Raw genomic sequence first — 13683 nt, forward strand, 5'->3', positions numbered from 1 at the left:
TTGAATTTGAGCTTATAAGAAGTTGAAACTGCCGCCCTGAAACTGAAACTGAATGTGAAAAGGCTTATTGGAGATATTTTCAAACATGTGGAAAATTCGTAGTACATCAAGAGTTTTCAAGGTAGATAAGCTCTATATTTTCTTTAGATTATTTTACATATTAAATTTAAATTAGATCTAAACTAAATTCAAAGAGAATTTTTGATAGAAATCTTAAGCCAAGCTTCGACAGACTTGAGTCAGGGTCTTAGCAAATCTTAACAAAGCCCTCGCGGCTTAAATCAATGCAAATGAGGAGCACGAACCAACTATTTACATGGCAAACTGAAATCAAGGCAAACGAATTTCAGAAACTAGCCCCAAACGCCATTTATTTCCTTTCCTTTATGTAATCACTCCAAGCGGCGTGTCATCAAGTCAGCCATAAACAAAAATCATGGCTGCGAATCTTTTGAAGAATTTTAGTGGTTCTTCATCAGGGCTGTCGCAAAAGCTGTAACTCACAGAAGGCGAAGCGGAAGGCGGAATACGGAAGGCGGATGGCGGACAGCTAAGCGCTGATGGTTGAACGCCGAACGTTGAACGTTGAACGGTGAACGGTGAACGGTGAACGGTAAGCGGTGAAAACTGAAAGCTGAAGGCTGATGGGCTGAAGCCTGAAAGTCTTGCATAATTTGCCAGTTGGGGCACTGAAAAGTAAATTACCGCCTAAGAGTTCCTGCTCAGCTGGATGGGGGCGCGTCAAAAGTGGCTTGTCAAGCCGGTGGGATCAGCTAATAAACCACGCAATGCACGCGGCACCAACTGGCGCAGGAGCAGGAGCTGAAGCAGGAAACATCCACTAAGTGGCACGGCGCATTTAAAAGCAAACGCCCCGAGGTCGTGCCACAGTTTTGTTAGGCTATGTAGGCTGAGGGGGCGCCAGCCATCAATTGAATTGCCAAAAAATTTAGCAGCTTCTGTTGGAGCAGCGTCCCAGCCAGCTGCCTATAAAAGCCTTTCAATTTTTTCACTTCTTATACGCTAGCTGTGGGCGTAACGAAATGTTCGGCAAGTTTGTTACATTTACATGAGATATATAGGCATATGAGGCATAGCTAATAAGCCTTATAGCTATGCCTCAAGCCTCTTAGCTTAGACGCTTCGAATGAAGTGAATTTCCATTGCTGTACATAAAAGAGAGAATGAGAAGGATAGAGGGATATATAAAATGCTATGCAATAGGAAAGAAACCTCTTCTCCCATATATGAGAGAGTGTTTCTGTGAAACATTATTTATCTTTCTCTCTTACTGAAACTTCGTAATAACTCCAGTAATCTACTCTGTTGCTTAACGTAAGCTCTCTGAGTGTTCGAGGTGTTTTATCAATCTAGTACAACAAAATCATATGGAATGAAACATCTTATACTCATTTATGGAACACATGATATGGAGAGTGTTTATATGAAACACTGTTTAGGATCTTTAAATTCCCCCCTCTCTCTTCAGAGTGAAACTTCGTAACTATTCCAATGATCGCCTCTAATCTCTCGTATACTTCGCCGTGTATTACTCCATATGGTATATCAAATTCATATGCAACTCTTTTACCAAATACATCTATACAACTCCTCTATCCAACTCTTCTGTCCAACTCTTCTATCCCACCCTGCACACACTAGAAAACTATTGTCTACGCATACAACTTTGATATATTTGCTATTGCAAGCGTATTCAAATTTCGGCAAATTGAAATTTTAGGCAAACCTTTGCTTCATTTTCGCATATTTTTTGGTTCGTTTTTCCTTTTTTGTGTGGATCCATGTTCTTTGGGGCTTGCTTAATGCAGGCACGTCAGCGGCAGACAGGAGAGCAGGACGACATGGGCCAGACATTGATGGATACGCAGCGTGGAATGCCACGTCAGCAGCTCAGCCCGTGGCATAGCATTTGGCTCTTGGCTACATTCCACACACTTGCCTTGCGGTCTGGCCATTAACAGTGCAGCCCTGCCCCGCAACGCCCCTCGCTTACCCAGCCTAGCTGTAGGTGTCAGAGCTGTACCTCAGTTTGTCAGTCACTCATCTCTGTGTGTGTGTGTGTGTGTGTTGGCAGCTGCGTGCTGGCCTTTTATCACTTGTTAGTATCTAAAAATACGTGGCGCACATGCCGCCCTTCATTTCATTTCATTTCATTTTATTTGGTTTCATTTCGTTTCATTTCATTTCTTTACCTGCCGCCCGCTTAAGCACAAAATGATAAATTGCCATTTTGACTGTAGCTGCCGCCCGGTCCTCGTCCCACTCCCAGTTCCAGTTCCAGTAACAGTTCCTCCACAAGCCTTTGGCTCGGGCCCTATCCCACCCCCCAGTCGATTGCGCTGCCCTGCCTGCTTGACACACGCCCTACCCTTTGCTCCTCGGCCTCGTGACCTCGTCGTGCTCAGCGCAGCGCTAAAAATGGCAAAAAAAAAAAAAAATCGAAAACTTCATGAAAATGAACTCGAATGCTGCACGCGCTATGGGCGCGGCTTGGACCAAAGCGACTGCGTGCGATTAGAGATGGAACCGTGCAAGACGTTATCTGCTCGTGATTTATTTGGAGTAATTTGTGTGAAATCGCATCTGATTCAGAATTCCAAGTCATGTTGAGTTTATTGTAAGGGTGTAGCTAGGTCGTGTTAAGGCAAGCTTATAATAAATATTTGAGATGAGCTCAATCGTAAATGTAGATTCAGTAATTTGTCAATCGTATCAAGTCGTGACCTAGTCATATTACAATAAGTTAAGTTCTGTTATTAATCATCATCATCTAATATATTGAGTAACTTGAGTAATTCCAATTCTCCAACTCTAAATTATTTTAAACAATTTTCCAGTAATATTACAATACATTCACTTCAGTCATATCAAATCATTTAAGTTCCTTCCCACTCTAGTTAAACTGTATTTTATTAGATATGTTGCTTGACTTAATAGACTCAACACATGTGCTGAAAAGGTCAGGTTGAGTCGTGTCACGAGTCACGACGCGTACTCAACGCAACTCAAGTGGAATGCGATAGAAGCTATCGTCCGTATCCTGTGTCTGTATCTGGGTCCTGGGATATTGTTGGTTATTGCTGCGTAGCTTTGAAAAATGTTCGCGTTACGCGCCGTTGATGCTGACGCACAGATAACACTAAAGCAAACAGACACACACGCGCGCTCTCAAAGGCAGACACACTCGCACACACACTCATACACCTAACCAGAGTAAACAGAGGCGTGCACATGCAGCAATAGCTTTGTTTGCCATTTGTTGTTCCTGTTGGCCTATGGTGATCTGAATTTGTATTGTGCTGCCGCTTGCTGGGCTACAGTGGTGCGCGTCTAGATAAAGACGGTGCCGCAGATATTGCTACAGATAAAGATGGAGATAAAAATAAAGATAAAGATACAGCTCCAACTGACTAGCGGGGAGAGGGGGTTGGTCAAGTGCTCAAAATGAGAAAGACCTGCGAAAGGCTTCGTTTTGGCACGAAAAGGTAAATTGAATATCGCCCATTCAGGGGCGACCTTTTCATTCGGCGGCCCGTTGGGAGTTGCGTCTGGGCCTGGGCACACGTCAACATGACATTAAAATGGTGTCGCATAAAACGTGTACTAAACGGAAGAGCGACAAAAAGACCTAATGAAATGGTTAACATGCTGGGGTTTTAGAGCCCCATTAAACGTTACGATGTGTTGCATTTCAGATACAGCCACCCGTACCTTGTAATACAACATGATTGTCTAATAATTCATTAATTTTAAAGATACGCATAAAAAATGGCTAACCAATTAGCTCGCACATATAACTGACATTTTTCATATATTTTATGTACTTTTTTAATGATTTTTAATGTACCGAGAGAATTTATGGATATTATGATTCTGTTAAGATGATATTACTATATTGGATTTACAAGCAAAATATTATTATAAATTCTTTTTTCTTAATAAAAATAAAAATAAAAAAAAAATTGTCAAAAAAAAAAATAATAACAAAAAATATATATATATAAAAATTTTTAAAAAGCATACATTTACATAACAAGAAATTTGTTATTATATGTTAACAAATTTTTAAGATTTTTTAGAAAGCTAAAAATTTGTTATTCAGATGAATAAATAAATGAAAGCGAAAACAGAGAAATTTATAATAAAAATTGTCTAAAATGTAAAATATTAAATATTAATTAAATATTGTAGATTATTGAGGTAAACAAGAGCTCATTTAGATATGGCAAAAGATAAACTATATTGTTTTGAATAGATATGTAACATTTAAAAAATGCCAGTCAACAATTTTTATGTTACTCTATCATCGATGCATCAAAGTGTGTTCTCTACCTAAATATATATATTTATGTATATATGTATACTTGCCATCATGCATTTTTTTCTCTCAATCTTACTCTCTATCTCTCTCTCATTCTCTTACTCCCTCCCTCGCTCTCTCTGTCTCTCTCTTTCTCTCTCTCTCTTTCTCTCTCTCTCTCTCTCTCTGTCTCTCTCTTTCTCTCTCTCCCTCTCTCTATCCTCTTATCTGTATCTAACTCTCTGCCTCTCATTTTTCTTTCTATCTCACTCTCCCTCTCTCTGACTCTCTTTCTCCCTCCTTCCCTCTCTCACTTTCACTCTCCCTCTCTCTCTCTCTCTCTCACCCGCTTGCTGGGTCACTCTGTCTTTCTCTCTCTCTTTCACTGTCTCTTTCTATCACCTACTTCAGCCTATCACCTTCTCTCGTTCCCCATTTGTTGTCTCTGCTAGATCGACGCAATCTTATCACTATGTACCAGCTGTCCGGCTATTAAAGACATTTACTTAACAGTCCGACATGTCCTGGCTTTAGTCCAGATATGGCCGACGAGCAGCGTCAAAGTGCCAATTCGCAGGGAATTACGCCATAAAAATCTTTTAGCATTACAACAGTCAGAAGCAAGATGCTTGCTACTAATCTGCCAGTGCAGATTATACCCTCAAGTCAATTTGGGCCGCAGTTTGAATGACTCGGTGTGTGTGTGTGTGTGTGTGTGTGTGTGTGTGTGTTGTGGCCATCAGTGCAAACGGTGCAAAAGAGTCCAAAATAATAATAAAAAGGGAAACTTCAAATGGCAAACGGCGCACAACTTCATTTAAAAGGCATTACGACAACACATTTGCCCCAATACCAACAACGGGAGCAACAACGGGAGCAACAACGAGAGCCAACAGCAGTTTACACCTTTTTTCTTTTTGGCTTTAGCCAAAAGCAACGCCATAAACGTTGGCCCCATTAGCATTTTTTATGCATTAATGACAAGCCACAAAAATGGACACATCGTCATGCATATGAATGAAGCGGGTATGTGTGCGTGTGTGTGGGTGTGTGTGGGTAAGTGTGTGTGACAATAGACACTAAGCCTTAACACACTGTGCAGCACACACACACACACACGCACAAAAGAGAGAAAAAAAGAGGAAGGCAACCGAAACTAGAAATGATTTTGACAAACTGCGCCTGTCAGTCGCTAGATGGCGCTATTGTTGATAAGCGCTCGCAATTGCGGATGTTTCGAATAATCGATGCTTCCTGTGTGTGGGAGTGTGTGAGTGTGGGAGTGTGTGCGTGTGTACATATGTATATGTGTGTGTGTATGTCTTTTCTCTATGATCAGCATACTTTTTGGCGTCGCGTTGATTTTTCACAATAAATTTTCAATTTGCAGCTCGCTGGGCCAATTCATATGCAAACATTTCTCGCTGGCTGCACATTTTTATTTGCCAATTAAAAATTGCCGCAGGCAATATCAAATGCCTCCATCCTTCGCGCAGCTGCTGCAAATTGCAGCACATTTAAATATAAATTGTGTGCATTTGTTAGCTTTTTCTTCTTCTTCTCCTCCACGTCCTCCTTCCTCCCCATTTTTTTCCTGTATTTGCTCCGGCAATCGTTGCACCTGCATTGGGCCAATCGCACTGTGTTGCATTTAAATTGCACATTGAACTCTGGCATTTTGATATCGCACACAGAGAGAAACGAGCACGCATATATCGAAGCCATTCGATGGCAGTTAGGATAAAGCCGGCTGGCAGGAATCGAGCAAGGCGCACAGCCAGTCGGCACAATTTATTGGCAAAATATGCAGGTGAAACGAATCGTAGCTAAATGTAAACGAAATGCCAGTCAGCATACGGTTAAGAATGGTAACTGCAGCCAGCTCCTAACTCAATCAGCCCTGGCTGCCACCAATGCCCTTCTGCTGGCTTGCGCCTGCCCTCCTCTGTCCTCGCCTGGCCAGGTGCATGTGTTGTTAGTTTACGTTATTGATTGCATCATGAATTATTGAAAGATTGCAAGCAAATGGCAGCAAACGAGCCGCCACACCGTTGCATAGATGCAGGTCATGCAATACCAAATGTTTCACAAATCTCCCTCTCAACAGAACCAAACAAACCAACAATAGAGATTCGAAGAACCCTTTGTATTACATATAAAAGACTATCATCTTTCAATTGTGCATATTTCCAATTAGACGAGCACTTTGACGTGCATTCAATAATCTATCACTTTGAAAGGCATTCAATGCCAATATGCCAAATGCCATTGCAATTGGCTGCCAATTAATCTGAAATTCGTAGCTAATTTATTGGCGAATTGTACTGTAGTAATTCATGCATTCGCATCCTCTTCATTTTATATTTTGTCTTTAATAATTGTCTGAGCTAATATCAATATTAGTTTTAGATATACGGAAACAGTATCTAAATATATTTCAAAATATATGTATATGCTGAGGAGATTTTCCTTTAAAACAGAGCAGAAGCAAGTCATGCAAATTTCAGACTGCCCCAAAGAGGAAATTCTCTCAAATTATCTGTTTACCGAAGGTACGGTAGAGTGTGCTATCTATATATATACATATATATTTATATTTATGAGAGCTTGTATTTTCACATATAAATGAGGGCCTTTGCTACATTGCATAACAATGATTTATGTGCTGTCACATGTTGAAATTCGAGCAGCAATTTAAAGCAGAAATAATTCCTTAACAAGTGCACCGGATGCATGCAGAATTGCTGAAGAGCTCACAGCAATTTAAGCTCGGAGCAAACACAAGCCAAAAACTACGAAATGTGAATGTAGAAACATGGAGAGAGATACACACACACACACACACACAGACGCACACACACACGCACAGCCTTTACTCAGTTCTGTTTAGAATGGATGTCAGTAAATGCAGGTCATGCTCTGTTTGGATTCACCTTTTCAGCTAAAAGCCTGCTGGCAATTTGTTGGCAATTCAGGAACGGCTTTAAATTTTGCATAGCAGAGCCACATGAATAGGGTCAAATAAATTAAGTAGCTTAGCCGTAAGACAAAGGACCCGAAATGCGTAAGCTCCGGCCTTAAACTAGCCGGCAAGAGCAGCATCTCTGGGTCAAGGCGTCCCAATCAATTCAAACTAAGCCAGTCCAAAGCAGCCAAATAAAAATGAAGGCTAGATAAGCCAACGCCCGAAAATGAGAGCGAAGCAAAAGCAAACAAAAAGAGAGATAAATACAGGCCTAAAACTAAACTAACAATAAGTTTGGGGACCACAACAGCAGCGGCGGTAGCGGTAGCGGCAGCGGCAGCAGCAGATTGATTGATTGATTGATTTAAATTAAAGCTATTAGGCGGCTGGCCACCTAATTGAATCGATCAAGAACTCCGGGAGCTGGGTGCAATTGTAAATTGCTTTATAGCGATGCCTGCAGCCTGACTACACTTCATCGTAATGTCATTTCAAGCCAGGACACTTCATATAACATCCTGTCGTCGTATTTTATGACACAAACAGGCGTCGCCCGGTGCCCGGTGCCCGGTGCCCCGTGACTGTGCCTGGGCCCGGGAGAGTGCGGGTTATAGGTAGCTGAATAAACCAACAAATCAATTTGCCAGGTGCCTAGGCCCCAAAGCCCCCCCGCATCAACAGAAGCCAGTAGCTCGTATCTGGTACGTTTAGCTTTATTTCACTCTTGGTTGAGATTTATGAGCCAAGGGCGCGTTAGCCGGTAAAATAAAAAGAGGAAGAGCAGCAGCAGCAGCAGCAAAAAAAGAGAGAAGAAAAACAACACAGCAAATTGTTTTTGCTCAGTCGGCGCCGAAAGTTGCGCCTTGGGCCTGGAACTGGAACCTGGACTGAGCATGAGAATGTAGATAAGGGAGATGGTGAGGCGGGGGCCGAGTGGGTTAGGGCTACTTCACTCCACCAACTCGAAGGCTCTCGGCTCTCTCTGGCTTGACCAGTCAGCATTTATTATTTATAATAGTCGCCGGGCTTTCCTTTTTGCTTGCCATTTAGTTTGCTTTGGCAACCTTTTTTAATAGACGACAGGCGCACCCATCCACCGAGCCACCGAGCCACACAGCCACAGAGCCACTGAGCCAGCGAGCCACCCGCCCACGCACCAAACCCAGTGAGACATTGCCAGCCATCCGGCAAGCAGTTTGTGCCACATTCAATTGCTTGGCCGGGCTTACTCTAGTAGTTTTTGTTGCTGCTGTTGTTGTTGTTGTTGCCTATCAGTAAACATTTTATTGTCACACACTTGGCACAAATGGGTCGCTGGACGAGCTGCTCGGGCAACAACAGCAGCTCATAGATCCTAGACTCCTCCATACGGCAATCACAGCACAAAACAGTCAACAACAGCACGTGTTGTTGTTATGGCCATCGATACCCTTTCGACAGGTTTTATGGCATTTCAATAAAGCTAGTCAAGTATATAGCGTACGTTGAAACAGCTGAAAATATCATCAAATATATATATATAGGGCGGAGCACAAACTGAGACTATACTTAAATTGAATTCTAGCTTTTGGCTTCAGTTCAATCAAGCTTAGTCATTTATAAAAAACTGACTTGAGATACAGTTAAAGTACTTATATATGTATATCTACTGGTTAAATAGCCTTTTAGTTAATAAAGAAAATGCTGTATAATAATATTTAAAAAATATTAAGTATACGTAAATCCTTCGATTTTTATGGATAAAGTTAATTATGGATTTATAATTGTATATAATATCATAATAAGTATGATAATCAATATCATCATCATCTTCATCATCCTCATCAACATTATCATTATCGTCATCATCTCTCGCCTCCTGTTAAATTCCATATATATTTTTATAGAGTATTCAAACTTTGGCTCTGCATAATTGTTTTTTTTTTTTTTTTTTTTTTCGCCAATCTGGTTATTTCTTCGACGCTCTCTGATATACATTTTTTCCTTACTCGTTTTGCAACCGTTGTAATTTTGTGCTGAGTTTCTTTCGTGTTGCCTTTTGCTTTTTATAGTCCGTTAAGCCTTTTTGGTCTTTTGACTTATTGGTTTTGTGCTGCGAGCGCACAGAAAGAGAAAGAGAAAGTGGCAGCCAAACAGAGCCAGACAGAGAGAGAGAGAGAGAGAGAGAGAGAGAGACACATAGAGATAAAGAGAGAGAGTAAACGTCGGATTGGCAAAATACCCACATTCTGTACTCTTGGCTGGGTCCTGTCCGTCCATAACGCAACAACGAATGGCATGCGTTTAAGAGAGCTCAGTTGCAATCGCCGCTGGTCGTCCTGTTTGTCCAGTGCGGAGCAACCATGGGCGGCGTCTGTTTGGCATGTCCACTTGCCTGGCCTTGTATGCTGTTTGTTTACAAACGGGCTATGCACACACACACACACACACACATAGACTTGTGCATACACGTGCACATACACATGGTGAGAGATAACATAGGGCATGCAACAGAGGGGCGTCTCACACACACAGCCAAAGTTACACAAATCCCACCCACCCACTCACACACACACACACACACGCATTCACGCGTAAAGGTCGCTGCGTAGGCGTCTGTTGCACAAGGCAAAGGCGCCGCCAATTGCAACAAGCAAAAATATCCGATTACAGTTATAAAACATCAACAGCAGCTCTTTGGCACACACTCGCCTCGCATTTCAATTGATTGTAAATGCAGAAACATTTTAGTTGAGGGATCTGATTACCTCCACCCGAGTGCCACAGGCTTGCCGAATCTTCATTTAATATTGTGAAATGCTGAGATTCATATGGCAGCGACTGAGCTTTATCTGCTCTCTGTTCGAATGGGACGCACCACATCATTAAAATGCCCATTGCGGCTTTAAGTGAATCGATTCAGTATAATCTTCAATCAGACTGCCGCCGCATTGACATTTCCTGTTACTTATTTCAATCAGGTTGCTATGGCGGCTCTGTTTTCACTTTGCCTCGTGCCATTTGACATTTGCATGTTGGCTTCGAATCCAACAAACTCAGCTCATGCGAATAGCCTGTGCATCGAAGCTGGCAGGAAACTCACATTGCTTAGGAACAACCGAGGATACATTTCGAATACTGTATTCTAATTAGTTCCACAAACCAAACCACAATCAAATTCCATTGTGAAGATATTAAATTTTTGGATTTAAAATCAAATAAATATAAGACAAGATATAACTCGTTTCTCAGGCATACGATAATAAGAAAACTCTAGGAATAGAATAGCCAGTCCTTAAGATAGCCTAGTCCTTAAGAGAGATATAAAGTAGAAGAAACTGCTGTCTACATTTAATAATAATACATATTTGTCTACCTAAGCAATTTGGCATATAAACATTTAGCATTATCAAGCATATATATTCATGGTAATCAGATTTAAGAATGCCTGTTTGTTTGTCTATATATCTGTTCGTAAGTCTGTCTGTATATCTATCTCTTTGTCTGTCTCCCTGTCAATTTCAAAGTCAGTCACCTTATCTGCCTAACAAAAGTAAGGGAAGATCGTTTCAGTTGCTCGGTAGTTCGGTATTTATATTTAAGTAAAACGAAGCAGCAGAGAGTGCTCTCGTTGGTCACTTTAAGCTCAACTGACACGATCTCTACCTGGCGTCGGGCCCAACATTTGAGCGCTACTTCGTGTTTGAGTAACAGTCGCCCTATATAAAGGGCAGCAGCTGAAGCATTTCTTTAATCGTTCCAGACCTGGTGAGGTGAGTCATGCAGTAAAGTGAAGTGCAGCTAAATGAAGTGAGGTGAATGCAAATATTTAATGATCGCTCAGCGAAACATTGGAGACTTGGGGAAATACTTGAGGAAATACTTGGAGAAAAATACGTAGAGCAAATACTTGAGAAGATACTTAGGAGAAATACTTGGAGGAATACTTGGAGGAAAGTTGTAAAGGAAATTCTAAGAGGAAATACTTGGTTGAGATGCTATATCAACGAAGAAATAAATCCATCCATCTGTCTATCGATTATGCCATTGATAACTCTACATCTATTTCTACATTTTTTTTAATTTTTACTTTTTTCTCTTTCAGCCTCAACTGCTTCTCAAAAGTCATTTTGGATGTAAAAGGACATCTAGGTCAATATACCTTCAACAGAAACTGCAAATTGAATGGAACGTATTTTAATTTAACTTCCATCTCAATGATCCTTTGAGATCTTGATCACTTTTTAGTTCGTAATGATATAAAAAATATATTATTTAAATATATACGCATAGCTTACGCTTAGCAAACAATGTGTTACACAGTAAAAACAATAAAATAAAAATCAAATATCTTTCCGAGCCGTTCTCAAGTTTCTCTTTGTTTTAATGCGCTGTTAATTAAGGCAATGGCTCAATAATTTTGATACAAAGCTCTATAAAGAATTCATTAGCTGCACACTTGAGTTTCGGGTTGAACTTTAGCCGCTGTTGCTGTGCTCTGGGGCCCCCAGCTTTAGCAAGTTTCAACTTTGCAGCTGGGCAGCAGCCCCAAGTCGATTAAAGCGCCTTCCAAGCAATTATTGTAAGTTTTTCGTTTCCATCTGTTTTCGGTTTCACTTTAAGTGCCGTCGCGTTGTTTTCAATTAAATGAACACCCCGTGCCGAGTCGAGGCAAGTCGAGTCGAGTCGATTCGAGTCGAGTGGATAGAGAGCTGACCTCCCAGCCGTCCCGTGAACCGTAACCCGCAGCCCGCAATCCGCAAGCCTCAATCCGCAAAACCCATGCAAAAAGGGCGAATTGGGAGCAGGAGTGAGCGCGTGACTGTTACACGCCCAAATCGTTGCTTTCATTATTACACAGCTCGCAAATACAAACAACGATGAAAATTGTTGCCGCAATATTGAAAATGCGGCAGTATTTGGTTCGGATTGGTTCTCTTCAACCTTCCCCCTCTCCCTCCCCACATCCATAAACACGCTGCTACTAAAAGTAGCTGCTGCCGCCCTGCATGGCCAACAAATTGAGCAACAAACCCTTGGCAACAACAACAACAACAACAACATAAACACCAACAATAACAACAACGACAATCGGCAGCAGATTAAGTTCATGCCATGTTGCAGTTACAGTTACAGATTTTCGCCATTTGCCTGACTTTATTTTATTCTTTTTTTTGCTTTTGTTTTTCTTGCTTTTTTCCTGATATTCATTTTTGCACATTTGCTGTGCTATAGCCCAAAACAAATGTTGCCCGCAACCGATTTTCACTACACACAGACACACACACACACACACACACCCCTACAGCCCCTTGACTTCAAAGCTGCCCCTAGCTACAAACTACGCCCCATTTGAAACACCCTTTGCGAGTCGCTTTTCCGTTCATTCCTTTTCAGGATCATTGGCAGCGGCTAACGGGGTATTTGCTGTATGTCTGTGTGTGTGTGTGTGTGCGTATGTGAGTGTGGGTTATCGTTTGCTGAAAATACGTCACAGCATTTGTTACACATTTTCGGGTCAATTTTTTATTGCATCCTATGTAAGCCAGGCCAGCCCGGGCTACGCCGCGCCAGCTCCCACTCGTGATTCTTGCTCACAGCTGTTGACTAGAGCCCCTTGCCACGCCCCCAGCTAGTGCTGCTGCTTCCCATGTGTCGTTGACACTGGCTTGTCTTTTTTCAATTAGAACGCGCTGGACTGTAAAATCGTAAACAGTTTTTGCCCAACCCCCCCGCGACCCTCGCTGTGATTACAACAAACAAAGAAACGTGCAAAATAACTGCAAATTAATTATGCACAACAAATGACGCGCTCGACCCCCTCACACACACACCCATACACACTTACACCCACGCACTTACACACACACACACAAATCCATGCCAGCTGCCCCTTAATTGTTGCTATAATTGTTCTGACCCCAACAAAGCCCCCCTAGAAGCCGCGCCCAGTCACGATTGTGTGCCTCATCAGCATAGACTCGAGTCGACTGCGACTGGCAGTACTCGAGGGCGGGGCTGGCAGCTGGGGGCTGAGGGTTGGTGTTGGGGTTGGGGATTGGGATTGAGATTGCTTATAGGCGCAGTCCAGAAGCCGTACCAAACAATGCGCGCTTGTGGTGGCGGTGGTCTCAGTCCGCTTTGCAAATGTCGACCGCAAATTAATTTACAACGTAAACTGCAAAATTGAAAATTATGTTGTAATTACTCAATTCTGACATTTTTCCCATTGACCCAAATTTATGGGGCCATGCCACACAGCCATAGCAGCAGCAACAGCAGCAGCAACAACAACAACAACAACAAGAATCTGAAGTTATCTCTGGATTGCCGAAGATTAAATACCTTTGCCATGGCTCAAGGCACATGAATGTTTCCCGTGAAATTCCATTGATAAACTCTAAACTCTGATTCGATA

The 13683-nt window shown here is 41.9% G+C and overlaps 1 protein-coding gene across 1 annotated transcript in view; it reads right to left on the reverse strand.

Moving 5' to 3' along the window:
• The window catches only part of LOC6574588 (nicotinamidase), a 34074-nt gene that overhangs the window by 18319 nt on the left and 2072 nt on the right, over positions 1-13683 (reverse strand). The window lies entirely within an intron of this gene.

The sequence above is a fragment of the Drosophila mojavensis genome, unplaced genomic scaffold (assembly GCF_018153725.1).
Source record: "Drosophila mojavensis isolate 15081-1352.22 unplaced genomic scaffold, ASM1815372v1 contig_231, whole genome shotgun sequence".
Lineage (NCBI taxonomy): Eukaryota > Metazoa > Arthropoda > Insecta > Diptera > Drosophilidae > Drosophila > Drosophila mojavensis.